Source organism: Salvelinus sp. IW2-2015, linkage group LG1, assembly GCF_002910315.2.
Source record: "Salvelinus sp. IW2-2015 linkage group LG1, ASM291031v2, whole genome shotgun sequence".
NCBI classification, from domain to species: Eukaryota; Metazoa; Chordata; class Actinopteri; order Salmoniformes; family Salmonidae; genus Salvelinus; species Salvelinus sp. IW2-2015.
Genome location: NC_036838.1, coordinates 22,896,930 through 22,911,018, shown reverse-complemented (window position 1 = coordinate 22,911,018; position 14,089 = coordinate 22,896,930). Strand labels below are relative to the sequence as shown.

The following is a 14,089-nucleotide window of genomic DNA, read 5'->3' as shown; positions in this document are numbered from 1 at the left end:
CTCTCATACAGTTGTGGAATTAGTGATTTTGAAAGTGTTTTCCTGCTTGGAATTGTGTACATTGGATTTAGACTATTGCTATAATTTCAATTTGGCCTTGTTTTGCTACAGACATAGACTTTGGCATAAACTGGTCCATAGAAGACTGCGTTGCTGTGGGTCGCGGAGTAGGCCTACTTGACTGAGTGGATACATCTCCACGTGTGAAGGTGCTGGCTCCACCACTATCACTAGCAGGCCCACTAGTTTCTTGAAGCTGCGCTACAGCTAGCTTCACAGTTGGGTGCACAGATCGCATATGCCGGTGTAGGTTGTGAGTAGAACCGGCTTTATATGAGATTTGTTTTGGCAAATTCTACACTGTGCTCTAACGTTGTCTACATGATTAAAATGCATCCAAATGCTACTGTGCTTCTGACTCATTTTCCAGCTGTTGTTTTCACAGCTGTTCTTCCTCTCTCCTCGGCTGCTAAGTGTGTGACTGTGAGTGAGTTGGCTCGGCCCTCCCTCACGCATCTTTGCTTCATTGGTTGACACTGCGTGTCTGATTGACAGGAACAACAGGTGAGGCTTTTAGTCTGAGCAGACAGTCAGAACGAACGTGTGTGCGCTTGAGCATTTAGGCCTGTATTATTTTATTTATTTTTTCGTTCTTTGAATTAGTTAATTCTATTCATTTAAATGTTTTGATTYTTCATATCTTTATTTTTTATATTTTTTATAAATAGATTCGGCTCTTCTGATATGCGAGCCGGCTCCCAATGTTCACCTACAAGAGCCGGCTCTTAGAGCCGAGTCGTTCGCGAATGACCCAAGACTGTATTCAAGCAGTCTTATTAATGTTTATCCGTCTTCGTTGTTTAATTTCAAATATTGATTTAACAAACGTATCTTATTGGTGAGTTATTGTTTTCTTACTTAAAACTGAAAATGTTTTTCTATATAAAGACTCACTAGGCTACCTTTTGTTTTTGGAAAATAAGTTGTGGGCACATTCTAAAATGGCGGGTTGGACTGGAAAGTTATCCTTTGTAGAGGTTACTGGCCTTATTTTATGAAGCACGTATCACTGACGTCGAAATAATGTAGTACTACTTAACGTTACATAGTTGAAGTATAAGTGCTCCGAAAATATTAAGTAGAAAATGTAAAGCTGTTATCTGTCATTTGACAGACTCATTTGACCAACCTACTGACCGGTCCCTTACAACAAAGATTGCAGAAACTGCAGTCGACTGTGATAATTTGGACGCAGTAATTGCAGAATAACTGCAGTTATACTGCACTCTTACCGCAGTTACACTGCAAAATGACTGCAGTAAGAAAAAAAGCGGTGTTATTATGGACGCAGTATTCGCTGCTAACTTAGACTCTGACTGCAATCTTTTTTCGTAAGGGGTACAATAACAGTGCAAGTTAACGAACTCTCTGCTAGGAAGAGATGTGAGGCATAAAAACCTCTTGACTCCAAAAATTGGCGAAAATAGGTGAAACTAGAACAGAAGTAAGTAAATGTTGCATAACAACAAGCAACCCACATGACACAACCCAAAATATGTAATATCTGCCTGGTATAGCTTGTGACGTTCTTAGCATGTACATAGGTTATAGGGTACACCCTGAGCAAATACCGGTCTCAGGTGAAACGTTTAAGTAATATTTAACCTGACCTACAGTATTCCGTAAGATATTCAAAGATAATACAGCTCTTTATCCTATGTGCTGTAACTCTCAAGAGGCGTCAACCTGACAAATGGTCAAAGGTCAGTTTTTGCACAGATAAAAAGGGATTGTTCAGATGCCCTGAAGTGAAATGTACTGGATGTCAAAACAAGCAATGCAATGTTAAGGCATCGACTAAATCAAATTGATGGCCTTGACATTACTGTGTTTGTTTTCAACTAAATCAAACTGATGGCTATGATATTACTGTGTTTGTTTCAGCTTGTCACCATGGCACACTCCCTTCCTGACCTCTTGGATGACCTGGAGCAAGATCAAAAGAGTTGCAGCAATGATCAGGTGCTGGAGCGAGAGAGGGAGATGAAAAGGAGGTGAGTTGTTGTACTCTGATGATACACCCACTGGAGAAGAGAATAACTGCATTTATACAAAACATTTAAATCTCACAATACACTATAATTACCTATGACTAACCAAAATAAAAAGTGGCACACAAACACGCATATAATTGTCTCTCTCTCACCCCCTCTATTATTCTCTGCAGTGAATTGACGGCTGGTCAAGTCTGTCCAGTGTGTGAGCATGGGCTGAGAGACCCAGTCTCGTTTAACTGTGGACACAGTGTGCAGACAGTGCATCAGCAGCTTCAGGGACCAGCCTGGTCCATCAGGAGACCCTGCCTGTCCTCAGTGTGGAAAAAGACCCAGAACAACTCCTGAATGGAACCTACATTTGCAACAGCAATCTATTGTTAGACAGCATGAGAGTAAGACAGCTTCTTTATATCAACATTTTACTTTGTGTAAGCACATCTACAGTTAACTGACGCAAAGTACAGAATCCAAGAAAACACAGGTTTGGAATAGGATCAGGCTGGGATTTTGTTTAAATTCCAGCCACTGTTGTTTGTAGTCTAAGACAGTGTTTCACACGCCCAGGCCTTGAGTACCCTCAACAGCACACATCTTTGTTGTAGCCCCAGACAAGCACACCTGATTTGGCCCCCCGAGTGGCGCAGTGGTCTAAGGCACTGCGTCGCAGTGCCAGCTGTGCCACTAGAGATTCTGGGTTCGAGTCCAGGCTCTGACGCAGCCGGCCACGACTGGGAGACCCATGGCGCGGCGCACAATTGGCCCAGCGGGGGCGGCTGGGGTGGAGTGATGGGTCGTTCGCGAGCGAGTCGGCTCTTGTAGGTGAACATTGGGAGCCGGCTCGCATATCAGATTAGCCGAATCTATTTATAAAAAAATTAAGATCTAAATAATGAATASAATTAACTAATTCAAAGAACGAAAAAATWAATAAAATAATATAGGCCTAAATGCTCAAACGTGCACATTCGTTCTGACTGTCTGCTCAGACTAACAGCCTCACCTGTTGTTCCTGTCAATCAGACACGCGGAGTCAACCAATGAAGCAAAGATGTGTGAGGGAGGGCCGAGCCAACTCACACAGTCACACACTTAGCAGCCGAGGAGAGAGGAAGGACAGCTGTGAAAACAACAGCTGGAAAATGAGTCAGAAGCAGTAGATGCATTTTAATAATGTTGACAATGTTAGAGCACAGTGTAGAATTTGCCAAAACAAAATCTCATATAAAGCCGGTTCTACTCACAACCTACACTGGCATATGCGAACTGTGAAGCTAGCTGTTACGGAGCTTCGAGAAACTAGCGGGCCTGCTAGTGATAGTGGTGTAGCCAGCACCTCCACACGTGGAGATGTATCCACTCAGTCAAGTAGGCCTACTCCGCTACCCACTGCAACACAGTCTTCTATGGACCAGTTTATGCCAAAGTCTATGTCTGTAGCAAAACAAGGCCAAATTTATATTGCATTGGCTAAAATGATTGCCACCGATTTCCAGCCATTTTCGATCATGGAGAACAGAGGTTTTAGAAATTATAGCAATAGTCTAAATCCAATGTACACAATTCCAAGCAGGAAAACCCTTTCAAAAATCACACCTCAGAGAACTTGGCAGAGGAACTGTTGAGAGTGGCCAGCGAATGGCAAGTAGATGGAAAAGTGGTCTGTTGTGTTAGCGACAATGCAGCTAACAACCAAAGCCTTGAAAATATTCAAATGGACCCATCATCCATGTCTTGCCCACACAATCAACCTGATTGTAAGAAATGCTCTGAAGGTGATGAAGCACACTGTGGACAAAGTGAAAGCAGCTGTGGAATACTTCCACAGGAGCACAGTAGGTGCTGAAAAACTAAAGTCTACACAACGCCAGATGGGGATGCCTGAGCTGAGGCCTAAACAAGACTGCACTACAAGGTGGAATTCAACATTTTATATGTTGAAGCGGTTTCTTGAGTCAAAGGATGCCATCATCTCTACCCTGGCCATTGTCAATGCACCTGTTGATGCTCTGACCCATGAGGAATGAGAGGTAACCACAGGACATGTGACAGAGTTGATGGACACCCTATGTTCATCAATGGACAGAAAGCTCCACAGAATGGAATATAATCACATGCTATCAGAAACCTCTGCTCTTGACCCCAGGTTTAAGAAGTTAGCCTTCAGTGATGCCAGAGCGATTGATGAGGCTCTTCAAAGAATAACCTCAGCAGCAGGGAGGGACAGCCCCAGCAGTCAGCTGGCTCAGACACCAGGGAAACAGGAAGAAGAGGGAMCAGATGGAGCAGAAGCACCAGCAGTAGTGCCACAAACGTCTGCTGTTTGGATGCTGTTTGACGAGAGAGCAACTGGGGATGCAGCACAAAGGAATCCCTCAGCTGATGCCACAATGGAGGTCCAATCCTATTTGGAGAAGCCCCTCCTCGAAAGATCTGCAGATCCTCTGAGCTGGTGGAGGAACAAGGCCTCTGTCTACCCACGGCTTACTAAAGTCATGACAGGGAGACTCTGCATAGTGGACACATCCGTTCCCTCTGAGAGGGTCTTCTCGAAAACGGGACAAATAATTACTGAGAGAGGAAACAGCATCAGCCCCTCAAGTGAGGCAGCTTGCATTTCTGATTGCAAATCTCTCATAAAAGCAAAATATGGTCAGCATTGCTGTGTGCTGCTGGTTATAACATGGCAATAAAGAAGAGAGAGAAAAGAGGGACCAGTTTAATGTTTTAAGTGGGATGCTGCAGTTTTGCACATTATTTATTTTTCTTTAAGGTGCAATATTCTATTATTATGTTGTTCAGATTGTATTCGTTTTGAATTGTTACATTTATATGCACTTTGTTTGTATACATTAAAAAGTTATACTTTAAATGCAAATGTTTAATAGCATTCTTTTTCATAACAAACCAATGCATTTTTAAATACATTGTGGTTAAGGTAGAGTATGATTTCATTTAATCATTTAATTCAAATTGGTGTTATAACAATCATAGTCAAACTATCGCYAACTGTTTGACTTGAAAAAATTAAAAACATATATTTTTTTAAAGAGCCGTTTGGGAGCCAAAAGACCGGGCTCTTTTTGGTGAGCTGAGACAAACYAGCCGGCTCACTGAATGCCCATCACTACTGATCCGGAAATGCCCATCACTACTGGGATGCCTTTGTCCCATCACACACTAACGACTCCTGTAGTGGGCCGGGCGCAGTGCACGCTGACACGGTTGCCAGGTGTACAGCGTTTCCTCCGACACATTGGTGCGGCTGGCTTCCGGGTTAAGAGGCCATTGTGTCAAGAAGCAGTGTGGTTGGGTTGTGTTTCGGGGGASGCACGGCTCTRGACCTTCGCCTCTCCAGAGTCCGTAAGGGAGTTGCAGCGATGAGACAAGACTGTAACTACCAATTGCATACCACGAAATTGGGGAGAAAAAGGGGTAAAAAAAAAAGCTCACCTGATTCAACTAATCATCAAGTCGAGGGCTCCCGAGTGMCGCAGGGGCCTAAGACACTGCATGTCAGTTCAAGAGGCGTCACTACAGTACCTGGTTTGAATCCAGGCTGTGTCACATCCGGCCGTGATTGGGAGTCCCAGAGGGCGGAGCACATTTGGCCCAGCCTCGTCCGGGTTTGGCCAGGGTATACCGTCATTGTAAAGAAGAATTTGTTCTTAACTGACTTGCCTAGTTAAATTTAAGGTTTTAAAAAAAAATAACGAGTTGAATCAGGTGAGTTTGTCTGGGGCTACATAAAAAATGTGTGCTGTTGGGGATACTGGAGGAATGGAGTTGGGAAATACTGCTCTAAGAGAACCCGAGATCAATCTGAATAGTTCCAAACCATATGATGTGAGATTCTGTTGGCAAGTGGAGTCTAATTCCTTTTTTGTTTCAAAGCATGTGTTGAGGAGCACAGACCAGCACCTCTCCCGACCTGCATCGCAGCTCACACTGGAGGCGTTAGCGTTGTCCCACATTTTGAAAACTCCAATGTAGGAGGCTCTGTAAACATCAATGTCACTTTGCAAGCTCAGATGAGAGGTCAGTTGTTTGGTGCTCTTATGTACAGAATTGATCAGTTTCTCACAGCAGAAAAATAATCCTTCAGCAACAGGAAATGTGAAATATTGTGTGGATTATAATTAATGGACATTTTTGTAGGGGTTGATATTTTGTAGTTGGGGCAAATAAAGTCTGGAATTGTAAAGTGGAAATTACAAACTTTGGAAGCGTTTTTAAACCTTGAATACACTACAAGTTTGCAATTCCCGCTGTGCAGGAAATTTCAAGCAGCAAAAGGGTGAACGAATTAAGATCCTACAGTTCTAGTCATACGGATGGCACTATTCAATCAGTCACACAAAGAACTGTACAGTAGATATCATGTGCTGTATGGAGCTTAAGCCCTAATTGTCTTTTTCATTATATTTCCAGAAGACACATCCCAGGCTGCACAAAGCAGTGTCAGAAAACAAGGGTAAGGGGCCAAATGTTTAAAAAATTTATGAAGGGAAGAAAAACTGTATACTCCATCTAAAGCCTTATTTTCTTTTTCACAATATACTTTGTTAGTATTTATGTCATGTAAAATTAAGAACCCATCGTTGTAGTACTTTATAATAACACCTGGTAAAAAAACTTTTATAATGGATTAGTTAATAGTTTATTCATTTATTAAGCATTATTCCTACATGTATACATTTTTGTAAGATATTCATAAACAGTATTTTATCAACACTGTCATAAATTATTTATTCATGATTGACATCCATTTTAAAGTGTTTGATAATTGTATTTTCATACTTTCTAAACCATTTATTGACCAGATATAAATGACTTGTTATTGCAATTACAAACCATAGCTAGCTAAAGTAGGACAGCGTAGAGTAGCTAAATTAGTTATTTGAGTGAATCCAGAAAAGGACACTTATTACATTTCTTTCTTTTGTAACCTTATCAGACATTTATCCAACATATTAGCGCAACACAAATCCTCAGATGTTTCCTAATCACACKAAATTMAATTGAATTGTCATTTGGTTACATTTAGCACTATACTAATGGTGTCCCAGATTATCTAACCTGCTGTCCCAGTCTACCAAATGCGATCTGAAAATAGGGTTTTGACCCAGCGTACACAAATGGCTGTGTCATGCCTCCTGGGAATATGATATAAAAAATGTGTGTGTGATTAGGAAACATCTTCAGGATTTCGGGAAATGTTTCATGTGTTGGGCTAATATGTTGGATAGATGTCTGAAGAGGTTACAGAAGACAGAAATGTCCATTTACAGTAGGCCTATGTCAGTGTGAATCAGAGGAGGCTGGTGGGAGGAGCTATAGGAGGATGGGCTCATTGTAATGGCTGTAATGGAATGGATGGAACGGTATCAAACACATTGTTCCATTAATTCCATTCCAGACAATAAAATGAGCCCTTCCTCCTATAGCTCCTCCCACCAGCCTCCTCTAGTGCAAATGCTATGTTTAACAATATATTTCCAAAATGAAGCCATGCAATTACTTAGAACAATGTGGACTCCAAACATGTTCAACATATTTAGCAAATATGGGATAGGCCTACTTTTTATTTCTGTAGGCTATTTAACAAACTAGGCTATAATGGACTAACATTCYAATTGGAGTTGATGACAKCGCAATACATAAGACCGTAAATACACAACTTAATGCAACCACATATTTAGCCATGGAGCACGTTCTGGCACACCTACAACTTGTTTATTCATCAAAACCCACCCCTTTCGCGCCACCGCCAGCTACTGCGACCATAAACCTATAGCGCATAAAATMACCATTGCATTAGGTTTGTTAAAATAGAGCCCGAATGTTAAAGGAAATATTAACATTTTATTTACATCATCCAGATGTCGCAAAGAAAACAACACATTTTCTTTAACATTCTGTGTTCTGTCCGTATTGTTTTACTGTTAATAAATGTGGCATGTTTTAGGTCGTACTGGTATGTGAGATGGGCGTATGGTAAAAGAAACGGTTGAACATGTAGTATTATGTTGTGAATTGTATGATGTAGAGTTAGTTTGCTAGGGTCAGAGGGGTTGGACGGGGATGGGATTTGGGTGGGGGGATGGAAGTAAAGGTTTGTAGGGCTTTATTTGATTTGGTTAGAAACACAGGGTTAGATAAGAGAATATCGATGTATTGGGAGGCTGTGACAATCAGATTCCCCGTAAGTGCATCAACCAGGTGACCGAAGTACGGGGTTTCAATGACCCACAGAAAGAGGAATATTTCAGGAAAAGAATAAGTGATGAGAACCTTGCCAGCACAATCTCACACCTTACAACATCAAGGAGTTGCTACATCATGTGCCACATACCAGTCTTCTGTTGGATTTCTGCCCAAGTCCTTGTACAAATGATGATGACAAATGAGATTGGAGATATCCCAACAACTCTGACTGAGATGTACACTCACTTTCTACTCATTCAGACAAACCTGGCAAATGAAAAGTATCAGGGGCGAAATGAGGCAGATGCACAGAAGATCTTGGAATCAAGTAAAGACTTCATTCTAAAACTGGGGAGGCTGCCTTTGTTCAGGTGCTCAAATGCTAATCTCATGTTCTACGAGAAGGACCTGAATGAGTATGGCATTGGTGTCAGTGAAGCTGCAGTGTACTGTGGGTTGTGCACAGAAATCTTTAAAGAAGAGTCTGTGTTGTACAAAAAGGTCTATTGCTTTGTGCATCTGAGTATCCAGGAGTTCTTTGCTGCTCTGTACGTGTTCCACTGCTGTGTGACAAAGAACGTCAAGGAGCTGGAGCCTTTCCTGAAAAATGAGCCGAAAGAATGCCCCTTGGATGAGCTTTCCTTGCACGGGCTTCTGCAGATGATAGTTGTTAAAGCCTTGCAGAGTAAGAATGGACACCTGGACCTGTTTCTCCGATTCCTTGTTGGCATRTCACTGGAGGCTACTCAGAAACTCTTACAAGGCCTCCTGCCACAAAGTGAGAATGGCTGTGAGTCTGTTGAGAAAATGAGGAAATATTTTAGGGATCAGGATGTTTTATTAGGGGATTACTCACCCGAAAGATTCATCAACCTTCTCCAATGCTTGACTGAGATGAAAGACAATTCAGTACAAGAAGACATTCTAAAGTACCTTAAGTCAGAAAATAGATCAGAAACAGAACTACATCGCTCAGCACTGGCTTATATGCTTCAAATGTCAGAGGAGGTGCTGGATGAGTTGGACATAAATAATTACAACACGGGTATCACAGGTCATCTGAGACTGCTTCCAGTTTTGAGAAACTGCAGAAAGGCAATGCAAGTATTAATGCAGAATTCACACATACCACATCATTATAAATAAGTATTTATCCAATTTTTATGATGTGCAACTTGTTCAGATTTGTATTATCATAAATTGACATTTTTGCAATGCTGAGGTCCTGGGATTTCATTTCTCAATGGCTTACCTGGAAAATCCAAATAATTCACAATACAGTGGTTAAGAGACCCTGATGTAACATCACAGGTTATATGAGTTGTATTTTCTCTATTCTTGCAGATTGTCTGGCATTGTACTCACAAGTCAGTGCTTTGAATTGCTGGCCTCCATTCTCCAGTATGCAGACTCACCCCTGAGAGACCTGGACCTGAGTAATATTGCGTTTCATGACAAAGAGCTGTTATTCTTTGCTGGATTGAAACCTCCACACTGTAAACTGGAAACACTAAGGTCAGTTATTTTGGAGAGGTCCAGATAAGATATCATGATAACAACCCAAAGAGTGACTAACAAACTGTTCAACAAAGTTTCAAATTGTCACCCTGAGAGCATGTTTTGAGAAATCAAACAGTAATGGGCACGCACAGTAATGAAAGCATGTCATTAAATGTGTACATGCTTTGTGTTCATGTTCACTTCACACAGATGCTTTCTTTGTTGAAATAAATCAATAATAGAGTAAGACGACCTGTTTTTAATCACTTGATGTCTCTTTCTTTGTAGACTCTCGAGCTGTAAATTCACAGAAACGTCTTGTACGTCTTTGACTTTGAACAAAATGTGGAAAAAGTCAAGGGGTCTGAATACTTTCCGAGGGAACCGTATAGTCTAAGGCCTTCTCTGAAGGCTTTCAAGACCCTGCACTCTACCTCGAGCAGTCTGGTTGTAAAATCATGACCTCTCGCTGCAGTCTGTCATTCTGCAGCGTCACAGAGGAAGGCTGTGCTTCTCTGGCTTCTGCTCTGAGGTCTAACCCTTCCCATCTGAGAGAGGTGGACCTGAGCTTCAATCACCTAGGAGACTCAGGAGTGAAGCTGCTCTCTGCTAGACTGGCAGATCCACACTGTAGACTGGATAAACTCAAGTATGCTAACTGTGCAAAACTTGTCTTGGGTCCCACTCTCTCCAGATTTCTATGAAATATTACCTATAATTACAGTAGATTTGAAATAGATTTCCTTCCAAAACAGTGTCATTAAGTAAAAAGTTGCTTTTCTATATACCCCTGCCTGACTTGTTCATCATCAACAGAATGGTTCTGGGCATATACCAGTCATTATAAACATTCATGACAAGTAAACAGCTGTGCAGCTTTCTACAGCTACTGAATATAATGAAGCATCTACGACTTTTGTAATGATATACTTTGTTTGTGCACCAGTCTTGTAACCACTGCCATAACTGACTGTTTGAGGAATCACTGCATTTCTCTTGTTGGTCTGAGAAGAGACCGGTCCTGATATTGTGTTGCTTCATTGCTGCTCTACATACTGTAGCAAACGGCAACATCCGGGACTCAAACCAGGGTCTCCCAGCCCGTAGGCAAACCTGTAAACAACTACTCCAATAGGGTTAACCCAGTTGAGGTAGATTCGAATGAGTCTAATACCTAGGCAAGTGTCCTTACACCACAGGCGGTGTCCGTCACTAACCATTATTTTGCCTCTCCTACAGTTTGAACCAAAATGAAGAGTTGTGGTTTAAACCGGAGCTGCTTAAGAAGTGTAAGTGTCTTTGCTAATGATATTGCAATTCAATACAACTGCTAWTGACCCGCTGGTTATGATAAGATTCTCTCTCATTTGACTTCTCTTGCTTGTCCAGATGCCACTGAAGTCACGCTGGACCCAAACACAGCAAACAAATATATCTCACTGATTGGGGAAAACAGAACGCTGACATGGGTGGAAGAAGAACAGACATATCCTGATGACCCACAGAGATTTGAGGAAATGCCACAGGTGCTGTGTAGAGAGCCTCTGACCAAACGGCATTACTGGGAGGCAGATTTGATTGGGAATTGTGACATAGGAGTGGCATATAAATGTATTAGCAGGTGGGGAAAGGCAACAGATTGTACGCTGGGAGCCAATGACAGGTTTGGTGTATGTTCTTCGAAGAAAAGAACCGTTAKCTTGCCCGCCACAATAATAAAGAGAATCATATTCTTTACCCAACCACCAGACCCGATCCCCAGAGAGTAGGAGTGTATCTGGACTGGCCAGATGGCACTCTGTCCTTCTACAGTGTCTCCTCTGACACCATGACCCACCTGTACACATTCCAGGCCACATTCACTGAGCCCCTCTACCCAGCTTTTGGGGTAATGGACTCATTAATGGACTCATCCGTGTCCCTTGTGGTTACCAGTAGTCCAGTGCCAGCTGAAAATCCTACATAGTCTTGGATAAGGTACAATTCCTTATGTTGGAGGGTATTTTGTTTCACAGCCTTTTCTATTACATTTTCATGACTGAATTTGAATGATGGAAAAGTTGAAGGGGACATTATTTTTTCCATCATTGACAGTTAGCTTGTAACTTTGGGTTTAAAATAAAGAACAACTGTTGGTTGTTGTTGCAGTCATAGAAACGTAATGAATGAAATGGTAATTTGGTGGTGTAAAGTTCTTTCATATGACAGTGACAAGGGTTTTAATTTGCCTATGATTTGGCCATGTCTGTTTGTAAATAAATATTTGTGTTATCTCATAGCATATGCACAGTGTAAAGCACTAGCTAACTTTTCTGCCTGTTTGTCAAAATGCATATTAAGATTTTTTTGGAATGGATTAAAAGACACTTGCTTCTATTTGAATTATCCCCTTGATTTCAAGTGTTGACAATCAGTAGACAGTGTTAGAATCGCAGAATCTTTAGCTCCCACTAACCCAACCCAGTGTTGGCATGGTGCTGAAATTCAACAGTTTTTGTGCATGCAGCATGACACACACAAACTGCAGGAGCAGACATCGCTGTCCTGGGGGGTTATATACAGTGCATTCGGAAAGTATTCAGACCCTATCACTTTCCACATTTTGTTACATTACCATCTTATTCTAAAATGGATTAAATAAAACATTTCCTCATCAATCTACACACAATACCTGATAATGACAAAGCAAAAACATGTTTTTTGAAATTTTAGCACAGAAATACCTTATTTACATAAGTATTCTGACCCTTTGCTATGAGACTTGAAATTTAGCTCAGGTGCATCCTTTTTCCATTGATCATCCTTGGGATGTTTCTACAACTTGATTGGAGTCCAGCMGTGGTAAATTCAATTGATTGGGCATGATTTGGAAAGGCACACACCTGTCTATATAAGGTGCCGGAGTTGACAGTGCATGTCAGAGCAAACCAAGCCACCAGGTCAAAGGAATTGTCTCTAGAGCTGCGAGACAGGATTGTGTCGAGGCACAGATCTGGGGAAGGGTACCAAAAAATGTCTGCAGCATTGAAGGTCCCCAAGAACACAGTGGCTTCATCATTGTTAAATGAAAAKATTTGGAACCAAACTGAYCAATAGTGGGAGAAGGGCCTTGGTCAGGGAGATGACCAAGAAACGAATGGTCACTTTGACAAAGCTCCATCTCTGCAGCACTCCACCCTTCAGGCCAGACAGAAGCCACTCAGTAAAAGGCACATGACCGCCCACTTGGAGTTTGCCAAAAGGCACCTAAAGGACTCTGCGACCATGAGAAACAACATTTTCTGGTCTGATTGTCAAAGACTCCAGTCACCCAAGTCATAGACTGTTGTCTTTGCTATCGCACGGCAAGCGATACCGGAGCGCCAAGTCTAGGTCCAAAAGGCTCCTTAACAGCTTCTACCCCCAAGCCTTAAGACTGCTTGAACAATTAATCAAATGGCCTACCAGACTATTTGCATTGACCCCACCCTCCATTGTTTTTACACTGCTGCTACTCACTGTTTATTATCTATGCATAGTCACATAACCCCTACCTACATGTACAAATTACCCCGAGTAACCTGTACCCCTGCACATTGACTCGATAGTGGTATCCCCTGTATATTGCCTCAGTATTGTTATTTTATTGTGTTACTTTTCTAATATTTTATTTTTTACTTTAGTTTATTTTGTAAATATTTTCTTGACTCTTCTTAAAACTGCATTGTTGGTTAAGGGCTTGTAAGTAAGCATTTCACGGTAAGGTCTATTCGGTGCATGTGACAAATAAAATTTGATGAAACCAAGATTGAACTCTTTGGCCTGAATGCCAAGCGTCACATCTGGAGGAAACCTGGCACCATCCCTACAGTGAAGCATGGTGGTAGCAGCATCAGGCTGTGGGGATGTTTTTCAGTGGCAGGGACTGGAAGACTAGTCAGGATCGAGGGAAAGATGAATGGAGCAAAGTACAGAGAGAGCCTTGATGAAAACCTGTTCCAGAGCATTCAGGACCTCAGACTGGGGCAAAGGTTCACCTTCCAACAGCACAACGACCCTAAGCACACAGCCAATACAGCGCAAGAGTGGCTTTGGGACAAGTCTCTGAATGTCGAGTCACCCAGCTAGAGCCCAGACTTGAACCTGATCAAATTTCTCTGGGAGACCTGAAAATAGGTGTGCAGCGACGCTCCCCATCCAACCTGACAGAGCWTGAGAGGACCTGCAGAGAATYGGAMAAACTCCCCAAATACAGGTGTGCCAAGCTTGTAGCATCATACCCAAGAAGACTCAAGGCTGTAATGGCTGCCAAAGGTGCTTCAACAAAGTACTGAGTAAAGGGTCTGAAT

General features: G+C 42.0%; 1 pseudogene; it reads left to right on the top strand.

Moving 5' to 3' along the window:
* Positions 1-591: 591 nt before the first annotated feature.
* LOC111962747 (stonustoxin subunit beta-like) lies at positions 592-12,137 on the top strand (annotated as a pseudogene).
* Positions 12,138-14,089: the final 1,952 nt, after the last annotated feature.